The 7846-nt window shown below is 44.3% G+C and overlaps 2 long non-coding RNA genes across 2 annotated transcripts; both read right to left on the bottom strand.

Moving 5' to 3' along the window:
* Positions 1 to 747: 747 nt before the first annotated feature.
* LOC127027040 (uncharacterized) lies at positions 748 to 4270 on the bottom strand. Its single transcript, XR_007767771.1, has 3 exons — positions 3728 to 4270; positions 3323 to 3416; positions 748 to 3076 (listed from the first exon to the last, which is right to left on the bottom strand). It is a non-coding gene; the product is annotated as an uncharacterized LOC127027040 (long non-coding RNA).
* Positions 4271 to 4337: 67 nt separating this feature from the next.
* On the bottom strand, positions 4338 to 7441 carry LOC127027041 (uncharacterized). Its single transcript, XR_007767772.1, has 5 exons — positions 7382 to 7441; positions 6425 to 6491; positions 5281 to 5331; positions 5068 to 5095; positions 4338 to 4493 (listed from the first exon to the last, which is right to left on the bottom strand). It is a non-coding gene; the product is annotated as an uncharacterized LOC127027041 (long non-coding RNA).
* Positions 7442 to 7846: the final 405 nt, after the last annotated feature.

Here is a 7846-nt window from a genome sequence, read left to right as displayed (position 1 = left end):
TCTGCATCGGGAGATCCGCTTTATCGTTTGAAATAAATGAACTAGAGAATTCTTCCAAAGCTTTATGTTGCTAGGCCAGCGTACCTCTAATCTGTGCTCAGTACTGCTGTCTGCACTTTTCGAGAAGGAGCTCGGATCCGTCCATTACCATTATTATTTTATGCATTTGCACTACGGGAGCTTGCGGGATCGTGGTGCCAGCCCAGCTGCTGGGCTCTGCACTAAGGCAGAACAAAAAGTCCCTGACTCAAAGGTATTTTGAAAAGACATTAAAAATGCAATCCCTTCTCCGGCAATTTAAAACCAGGCTCCAGCAGCAGAGGACAATTTACAACTGATTGTGTATTTTTCTATGGTTGAACGTCTTGCAAGCATGAGACTTTATTTTCAGACGTGCCTACTGCTACCTAAATTTGACTGAAAATCAGGCCCCGATGTCTCAACGTGGACGTTCAAAATTACGAAGGAGATGCAGTGTTATGGCTTTTGATGTAATAATAGGTTTCAGCAGCAAAAATACAGAACTTAGGATATTTTTGTATCTATTTTACACGTTTGATGTGAACATAATTTCCAGTCCACACAGCAAGTTGTTTTGGTTTTTTTATAAACCTACTGCTGTGCTAGTGCTTTCAGTATGCATTCCTTCGATTATACATTACCTCGAGCTTTCTTCACCTGTCTGAGTTGCAGCAGTCCTGTAATGAAAGAATATATCCCCCCCCCCGGTAATTACATGAATTTTGAATCTTTTTTGATAGTAGAATATTAATGTTAAAATAACCAAATAATTCTTGCATTATACTTTTGATTTGTAATTCATTTAGTCAAATCTGTCGCTCCTGAAAGATGGCAAAGGCAGAAAAAGGCATTTGTATTCCTTTAAGGACAATTACAAAGATGTATTTAAGAAGGAGACAACGCTCTGGGCTTATTTAGTTGAAAAAAATCATCGCTGACATCATTACAAAAGCATTTCCAAGGAAACCGGACAAATAATTAAATGATAAGTACTTTCCAGACACTAAATCATTTAAAATCTAAACAAGGCCAGAAAACAATAGGATGCAATTAAATACCAATTTTTTGTTTAGTTTGCAATTATTCTGCATATAAAGCAGTACCTTTTGCCGTGAGCACCCCCACTAACTCCTTGAGTAAGGTGTCAGTCAGTTTGAATATGAGAAGTAAAATCAGGTGCCTGGAATAGTATCTTTCCTAGAGAAATCCTGAACCGTCTAAACCACACAAATCTTTTTTTGTATAAAGATCCGTGCGTACGCAAAACCTCCTGGCCTCTAACCGCTCCGTAGGAAGAAGACCCAAAGCATTTTGAACAGCGAAATGAAATTTAAAATGTGAGCTCAGCTGGTAATCTAAGTGCTTAAAAGAGAACCACCGTGTAGGTTACTCGATGGAGAAAAGGGGAGTTGCTTAATTGGAAGTGAAAGGCAGGATTTATTCATTTAGCCATTCTTCTATAAATAGCAACCTGACAGCGAGGGTGCGCTGGCTCGGTTTCGTGCAGCCCCTTTTTAGCTCTGTCCCTCTGGGAATAGCATCTAATCCCGACGGCTGTTCTTACTGCGATTAGCAGGACCAAAGGCTCTTCTGAGCGCTTGAGCGTTACTCAACCAGAGCCGGTGTTCCTGAAGAGGAGCATTACCTCATTTTCAGTAAAACTAAGTAACATTCTCGTACTTTGGATCTGGAAGGACACTCGTCTGATTTACCAAGCGCTCCTCGGTACAGGCAGAAATTTAAAAACCTGTGTGGTTTGGGGCGTGAGGAGCAGAAGGACCAGGGATGGAAGAGGGAGAGATGGGAACTGTGCGAAGAAAGGAGAGGGGGGGGAAGAGCTCTTAAAAGAGGGGATTGGCAAAAGTGTACAAATGGGTGATACAGACACAAAAAAAAGCTCTAATGCCATCGTTAAGTTTCCTAAATAGGAACATAATCTGTGTCAGTTCTTCCCCTGTGGTTGAAATGGGTGAGAAACAGCGGGTTTTCCAAGAAAAAGGAGAAGTTCCTGTGTGCCAATATTAATGATGTGGGGAAAAAAAGGTGTACAATACTCCCTTGTCTCTTTTCCAGGCTGGTTTTAGCCCTCCCACGCCAGCACAGCCGGGGCCAAAGCTACAGCGCTTCTCCTGAGCCTGCCCGCTGGAAGCTGCGCTGCATGCCAGGCTTCCCCAGCAGCCTCCCGCCGCTTCCAACAGCCCGGGCGCAGATCTTACGGCCTGAGCCCCTGTGGTAGGATCATTTTCCCACAGGAAGAGCAACAAGGTCCCCTGACCTTCAAGACCAGGTTCTTTTTTTCTTTTCTGGCAAGACATATCGAGATTTAGCTGTGGGACTTCCATGAATTCGGTGACCCACGTATCGCAGCTACGCACGGAGTCGTCCCAGACGTATCAATACTGTACAAACGTTTTCCATCAGGCTGCAAAGTCGATCTCTTCATTACAGCTACATCTTGCAGCTGACCCCATTCCTCCTTCCCTTTTTTCGCTGATTTTTCACTACAACTGGTGCAAAGCAGCTTGAATGATACGCCTTGCGTGGCGCAGAAGACGAAGCAGTGAGACGTAGACGTCGCTCGCTCGTGCTGCTGGTTTGAAATTCCCCTGCAGCTTCTGGGATGCTGAGGATGAGCCCTGAGTCACCGAACACATCGTGTACCCAGCCAGCTTCACATATTTGGGGGCACTGCTGCATCTCAGCAGCGTCCCTCCAAACGCAACAGCTATGACCCATAAAGTCTGTTTGATTCGGTGTGGTCAGCGTTCTCCCAGGGCCGTGGAAGCGTTTAGCCCCAGGAGGATGCACAGTTACCTTTCCTCCGCTCCGCAGGCGCCCTCTGCCTGAGTGCGGCAGGAATTCCAACACAATTATCGGTTTTAGAATGCCGCTGATCTTCTGTGGTTTTCCCCAGAAATTGCATGTTGGGGCTATTTATGTTTAATTGGTTATTTAATCTAAGCTGCTACAAGCTTCTTCAGTTCCAGTGCTTTAATTAAAGCCGGTAATTAAACGATACTGACATGGGGTGTCAATGCTTTCCAACATTTTTTTCCTAAAACAGAACAAATGAAAACAAACATTTTACAACTCAAACCTAAGTACTTTAAATAAAAAAAAAAGGTGCATATGTAGCCACTAGTTTTGTGAAAACACCTTGGAATGCACCCAAAATTTCTGTTAACTAGCAGGCAAATGAATCGCCTTAGCATCTCTGAAAATCTTGGTTTCCCTCTTAGTAATTTCTCCAAGCCATTCAGCTAAAAACCGAAGTTTCGAAAGTGATGATGTAATACATTACCTCATGTTGTTATTCCAAGAGGCGTTGGCAAAGCAAACACTCCCCATTGCTCACCTCCTGCGTTTGGTCTGCTTCCTTGGTGCTCTCTTATCTGCTAATTTAAAAATGGAAGCACGACCATTTTAACGTTTAGAGTTACCTGCAGACCGTGTGCTTCACATCCTAGTTATAACTCTGAATGCAAAATATTTTTGTTAGAATTTCTTTCAAACTCAATAACACTAGTCAGGCTCCTAATACTACACAAAGGTTTTCATTCTAAATCACTTACAGTGGCTACAAAGCAGATAGGAACTATATTGCTATAGTATGTAAGTGAGCAAATATAGCACAGTTTTACATACAAAGAGGAACATTCTTTACGCCTATTTTCAGCTGTTCTTTCAGCAGTTAAAAATAACATACCTGGGCCGCCGAGATGCTTCAGCTCTTCATACTAAACAAGAGAGACAGTTCATTTTATGAGCAATTGTAAAAAGCGAGGTATTTTTTACAAGGCTGAAGAAGTCCACTTCGGAGTCTACGCAGAAGTCTTGCCCTTCTCACGTGCATCCCTAGCAAGGGTTTCTCTCGTGCAGGTGGAGGAGATCGGGCGCCGGGTTGTAACTGCTTTCCCTGTGCTCCATTTTGGGATACAGGGTGGTTTTTAACCGTTTCTGACGCTTGCCTAGTCCCTACAAACAAATGGCACAAGCTCCAAGCATGATTACAATTAATGTCTCTAGGGCTTCCTTCCCTTCCTCTGACTATCTGTCGTGTCACAGCAGCATGCAGCAGAACTGTATGTTTTAGAGGACATTTAGTCCCATTAAAACGCTCACAGATTTTTTTTTTAAGTACTGACATATTTACCCAGAAATTGGTGCCGTTTAAGTAGTCGGATATCTCGCCAGAAAGTCTCTCGATCTCACTTTGAAAACAAAGCAAAATGCAAATAGATGTGGTACTTGTCAGAATGATTCTCAAGTACAAAGCTGATAAAGACGTCAATTTGTCACAGAACTTTAGCCGCCAGAAATGGGAAAGATTTATTAATCAAGGGTGAAATTCGCTCTGCCCTTCTCAGCCACAAAGCCACCTTAGTTTAGCGCAGCTGTGTATCATTGTAACTCAACGTGAGAGAATAATTCTCATCCTTACTTTTCAGACTCTTCTTTCCTTAATGCCCAATCTAGGAACAAAAAGGAACGATACATTATTTTTGCTACCCAAACTAAAAGATGAAGCTCAGTTTACCAAACTCACGGTAAAACTCACTATTATTTTCCAACCAGATGGGTTAGAAAGATGGGTACAAATTATTCCACTGATGTCTTAGTAGCCTTTTCTTTCATTTCAGCGTCTTTGGCAATGAATGATTTATGTGCCTGACTCTGCAAAATGTCATATACCGTGGTAGTTATTGCGAAACAAGGGCCTAAGGCAGCCAGCCTTTCCACGCAGATTTCTGCGCAAATTCCAGCTGGAGTAGAGGGAGGCTTCGATACTTCTCCAAACGAGAACGTTTACTAGGTGAGAATTTAAGTAATCTAAACTCCATTTTGATCCCACCTAGCTTGTTTTATTAGTAGTCAGTTTTATAAGCATACGCAATTAATTTTTTCGCCTTTTTTCCTTACATGTTTTTGTATTAAAAGATTTTTAATAGCAAATGTTTGCCCCTCAATCCCGTTTCTAATTTATGAAATGTTAATGATAAAGAATTTCCTGTTGGGAAGTGCTTAGGTGCACTGTAGATAATATACCTTTTGTTTTCTATCGCAGTCTTGAGTTCTGAGGAAGAGAAAGCAGAATGAAAATAGCAATGAGCACAAATATAGAAACACTAACAGCGAAGCCTCTGTATGCTAGAGAAACCAAAGGTGTTAAACTGCCGTGCGTGATTATCCCCTGAGCGACTGCAAAAAGATGTCATACAACAAACTGCCTACACATTTAAATAAACAGGTAAAACATACCGCATTTTTTAGCTTCCTATTTGCTGTCCTCAGAGCATCAATTTCCTGGGCCTGGGTTAGGAAAAAACCATTGTGTTTTGAACATTAAGGTCAGTATCAACTTCGTACATCCTTAGCGTCAGCTTTCTCTAGGGCTGATTAAGCATCTTGGATTTTAAAATACCTATAGCTTTGCCTTTTAGTCTTCACGTTGCCTGCTGTTCTGAATTACAGTACGAAATCGATGCCAAACCAATATAATCTCATGAAGCTAATAAACATTCTGCTTGCATTGACTGTATTTCTGCTATTGCAATGTTTATGGCTTTCCGGATGCAAGTGAGGATATAAAAATATCTGATCATTTCAGGGTTAAGGATGGTTTTTTCTTAAATTACAATAAATGCTGAAATGTGCTAGCTACCTGATGGCAGAAGTGAGAGCAGCTAAGAGACGTTTGCTTCTACATGAGGTATATATTGTGGAGGGTCAGTATTATACTCACTAAATCGCACTGGCAAACAAACCACAATCAAATCCAAACGCCTTGAGTTGGTCTGGGCGTTCAGACTGAAGGGAAGGATTTTAAGACTGTCGCCTCCTGTATTATTTTGGAGACACAGCTGCATTTTTCCTCCAACCAGGCCAAGTTTATAGGAATAGTGAAAAGACACTCAGGCACCTGCTTTTCCTGATACCAAGCAAAAGGATTGCTTTCCCTTTCGTCTTGAATTTTTTAGTGTTATTTAGAAACATGAGACAACTTTGGGAAAACAAAGCCTTGTCTTAACCTTAACGTGGTACTGCTTTAACATCCATCTTTGTAGCAATTGTATGTATTTAAAAGCCAGACTTTCTCAACTCACTTCATCGGGATATTTCTCAGCACTTGACTACAACTGCTTTTTGCATACAGTAGCTGGGATTTCTAAGTCTCATCCCATTTACTCACTAGAAAGGTAAAAGGCTGCGGCTTGTAAGGAGAGAAAATATTAGTTATATTCAGCTTAATGTAGCCAGGGAAAGTATGACACTTCTGCACAGCTCCGTTACGCTATGGTATGGACAAACTTCACATCTCATCTCCGCACACAAACTGCAACAGCCTGCATATCGCTAATGCATTGTGAATGTCTCCGAGAATGTTTTCATAAATATTACTTACGGACTGGCTGCTGTCTGAAAAGGAAAAGATTTCACGGACAAGCCTCTTTCTCTGATCTTTATTTTTCCTATAAAATACAAAAATTTTAAGCTATATCCTTTATTTTGATGTATATTAAATGTAAATCAAGCAGAACAAAAGATGAGCTATAAGCATGGAAGAGTTCCTTTGTGTCAGCTTTTATGAAAAGGTACTTACAAGATTTGCAAATAGCTTTCATTTTTCATCAACACCTGCTCACCATTTTCTGTATAAAACATGCACGTTAGACGATTACATTTTTATGAGCATAATAGCCCTTTCCCAAAATTGTCACACTCAGGAACAATAACAGCAGCAGAATAAATAGCACAGAGACCCGCGCTTTTAAAGGTTAGCAAAATAGGTATCAGCTCCAGTCATGCAAGTTATCCCATGAAGGTCAACTGCTGCGCTCCCCATCCCGAAGATGAGAGCTGCAGAGGGGGAGCAGTGACACGGGAACGGCCTCCCCTCCCTCCGTCTGCCCCCCAGACCCCTGGTACCGCTGCGGGTCTTTTTAAGACATAAATTATAACAAATTTTATTTGCTTTCGGAAGCCAAGCTGGCTGGCTGGCAGAGGGCATGGACTTCAAAAACCTGCCTAGATGAAGAAATAGAGAGTCAGGCAGGGATGCTGTGGCTGCGTGTCCCGCATGCAGCCGGGCCAGGCCAAATGGGCCGGGGTTTGTCCGCAGGACGTGCCCGCAGCTCGGCGTGCCGGGCACCCTCCCCAGCTTCACCTCACCCAGGACCTCCCCAGAACTGGGTCCCAGCTTGCTTGGTGGGTTATATTGGTGATAAATTACCGGTCAGAAAGAATTGCCCTCATTACTTTATTATGCACAATATCGAAATGGAATTTTAATGCATCTTTTTTACCTTCTGTTTGCTGGAAAACAAGACTGACAGCAAGGGTGCTGAAGGGAGGGACCTACCTTCTTCTTCAGGTACTGACATTGCGGGAAGGCGCCCTGGTAGTGGGGAGAGAGGTGGGTTCAGTGCCTGGGGGGGGGAGAGAGGTGGGTTTAGCCTCAAACCGCTTTCGCCCTCCCAGGACGTTTCCACCCCCCCTCCCCACCTCGGGTCCCCCTCAGGCCCCCGGGGAGGGGTGGTGGGGCGTGGGGAGGGCGAAGGGACTTCCCCCGGGGCACCGGGGCTGGCGGGGCAGCCGTGCCCGGCTGAGAGGACGCTGCCCTCCGCTCCCCGTGCCCCAGAGCCTGCGGGCCCGGACCCCAGCGGGCGGCGGCGCAGGGCCGGCCGCTGCCGGGAGTTGGGCGGGGAGCGGGCCGGCGGGGCGGGGCGCGGCGCGGCGCGGGGCAGGCTGGGAGTTGTAGTCCGGCGCCGCGGTCCACCCGGCCGGCCCTGCCGCTGGCGGACTACAACTCCCAGGCGGGCGGCGG

The sequence above is a fragment of the Gymnogyps californianus genome, chromosome 29 (assembly GCF_018139145.2).
Source record: "Gymnogyps californianus isolate 813 chromosome 29, ASM1813914v2, whole genome shotgun sequence".
Taxonomy (NCBI): domain Eukaryota; kingdom Metazoa; phylum Chordata; class Aves; order Accipitriformes; family Cathartidae; genus Gymnogyps; species Gymnogyps californianus.
Note: the sequence above shows the minus strand (reverse complement) of the source record. Positions and strands in the feature narration are given on the sequence as shown.